The sequence below is a fragment of the Excalfactoria chinensis genome, chromosome 3 (assembly GCF_039878825.1).
Source record: "Excalfactoria chinensis isolate bCotChi1 chromosome 3, bCotChi1.hap2, whole genome shotgun sequence".
Taxonomy (NCBI): Eukaryota; Metazoa; Chordata; class Aves; order Galliformes; family Phasianidae; genus Excalfactoria; species Excalfactoria chinensis.
This window is the reverse complement of record NC_092827.1, coordinates 2,310,766-2,313,671: the sequence shown is the minus strand read 5'-3', so window position 1 is coordinate 2,313,671 and position 2,906 is coordinate 2,310,766.

Genomic DNA, 2,906 nt, shown 5'->3' with positions numbered 1-2,906 from the left:
TAGACCTGGGAGCGAGGAGTAGGGCACGGGCAGGGATAAGGACCAGTGCTTGCCCGAGCTGCCAGCAGATCCCCACTCTGCAAGGGATCCGTCCTGCTAGAGATCACCCGCAGCCCCTTACCCCTCCCCATACACACAGGACAGACAGATAGACAGACTGACAGACCCCACCAGCCAGCTCGGAGCCCAACTTCGCTTCAAACAACAACAAAGCCCGCAAACTGGTTTTGTTTGGAGGAAAGTTTATAAGAAACCCCAGCTTGCCAGATGCACGTTACTGGTCAGTTCCATCTGTTAGCTTCGCTTACAGACCCTAAAAAATCATATAGACCATTTGTGCTTTTAACTCCTCCCCAATCCAATTAATAACATGAGTCAAACTGCAAAACACTTATTAATTGCTCTCAAAGAAATTCTTTCAGGAAAGTTAATTGGGATCTCTCTGGTTGTCCAATCAGTGCCATAAGCTCATGGTTGGAGCAGACAGACTTTGCGTTGAGTTTCATTGTAGCTGGGCATGTTGTTTATCAAAGTTTGCTTCTGTTTCCAGTTTTCTCTCCTCTCCTCTCCTCTCCTCTCCTCTCCTCTCCTCTCCTCTCCTCTCCTCTCCTCTCCTCTCCTCTCCTCTCCTCTCCTCTCCTCTCCTCTCCTCTCCTCTCCTCTCCTCTCCTCTCCTCTCCTCTTCCTACACCTCTCTTACACCTCTCTTACACCTCTCTTACACCTCTCCTCCTTTTCTAAAGAGAAAACAGAACACAACCAAAAAAGCTGGGGAAGGCAGACAGGAAAGAAACTAGGCTTCCCTCCGGGATGATCTCAGTTTTGCTGGTAGTTCACTCAAGTGTGCAAAGCGGCTGGTGCTGCTGCAGGGACAGTCTGTGCTGGATGTCTGGCTGTGTGAGAGCAGCTCACTGGACTCACAGGGCTCATTCACCTCGAGTTTGACCTAAAAAACGTTCTCCAGCAGTTACTAATCAAAAATTGCATCGCTCAAATCCCCTTTTATTTACTTTATTCATCTTTTCTGCCTTAACCAGTGCATTCTGCTGGTTGCCCAGTAATTGTTTATATAATTTCAAAGTTAAGCACCTTCTCTACCGGGGCAAAGTAACAAAGGTTGGTCCTTGCCAGACCTAAACTTCTGATGACTTTTCCTGGAGTTTTTTGTGTCTGAACGAAACGGACACTAGTTCACATCTTCACAGGGAGCTGGGGTTCAGCACAGCCAGGACACTTCTGGAACAAGGTCCTTCCTCTGTGTGTCTTTTGCTGTGAAGGAGCCACAGAGATATTCCCCTTTAGCAGCCAACAAAAGCTATTTGCTTAATACACATTTCCTTTCCTTTGTCCTCTGCAAGTATTGAACTTTGGGGGCTGTAAGCTTTGGTGACACTAGGCTGGACTAAAACAAAAGCAGCCTAAGTGTCGCTTTTGTGCATCAATGAGCTAATGAGCTCCTGCCCGTTGATTGCAAATCTATTGTTGTCGATCCTTTGTCTCCCCCCCCCCCCCCCCCCACCCGGAAAGGATTTTTTTTTTTTCTCACTGAACTCTACTCACGTCTGGCAGAGGGAGTGAACCTGAACATTCCTCCCCTCTGCTCTGAACATCCTTACCCACTTCCCTCCTCTGAACCTCCCACATAGGGAACCACAGAATCAGAGGATGATTTGAGTTGGAAGAGACCCTTCAAGGTCATCTGTCCCACTTCCTGCAGTGATCAGGGGCACCCACAGTTCCATCAGTTCTCAGAGCCCCATCCAGCCTGACCTTGGATGTCTGCAGGGATGGGACACCACCACATCACTAGGCAACCTGTATCAGTCCCTCACAACCCTTAGTGTAAAAAAACATTTTTCTTATATCTAGTCCCAGCAAAGACTTTGGGAGAAGCCCAGACCTCAGAGGATTGGAGGGAGGAAGCTGGTATCACCCCTACATGCACACAGAGGCTGACCACCTTCCTCTCTTGTCACATCTCCTTACCTGTCTGTGTACCACTTCTCTACTCATCCAGACAAATCTTGTCTGCTAATTGGATAAACCCAGTAAATTCTCAGTGGGAAGAAGAAAAATATAAAAAATAAGAGTTTTTTTGAGAGGTTGAAATAAAGAGGTTGAAATAATCCCCCACCCCCCATTTTTCTTTAAGAATTGTTATTTTAAGATTACAGGTTTTAGCTGTGTGCTGCCTTCCCTCTTGCACACAGGGAAGAAAGGGAGAGAGGACTTCACAGCCTGCTTACTGTGCGCAACAGGTGGGTAGAATCTTGGAGGGGTGTTCAACTCAGCTGCCGGACCACAGACATCCAGGCCCTGGATTGTTGAAGAAACCCGCCCTTTCCCCTTTCCAATGAACACAGTGAACCTCCCTGATGCCCACCACCACAGTTTCTCCATTGCAAATCTGTATTCTGCCTTATTGCAACAGTCAAAAGGCAACATAATGGGACAGAGAAAATGCATTTGCAAGCAATTAAAATACTGTGAATATATTAGTTGAAAATTAAAGGGGATAACTGCTGTCTCCAAGTCATTGACAAAAGCAAGACTTCCTGCTTTCTGAGGCTTTCATGAAGACTTGAAGGCAGCTGTATATTATGTGTCTGGTATCACTCACAGCCAGTGGGAAATGTAGAGTGGATATAGCTTCAAAGGAGTCAATATTTATCAACACTGTATGTAGACAAGTAGAGCAGTTGTCACTTGGAGTGAATGCCACTCTTATCACTCTGCAAGGATGGGAATGATGGAGCTTATGGACGCTGCATGACAACATGATTTCTCAGTCAGGTAGGGGTAACTCATTCTCTGTAGATGAGAGACCATCTTTCCCTCCTTTTTTCAGATTCAACTCCCATTGTCTTCATCTTTCTTAGTGACTCTTAGTGACCTGATATATGAGC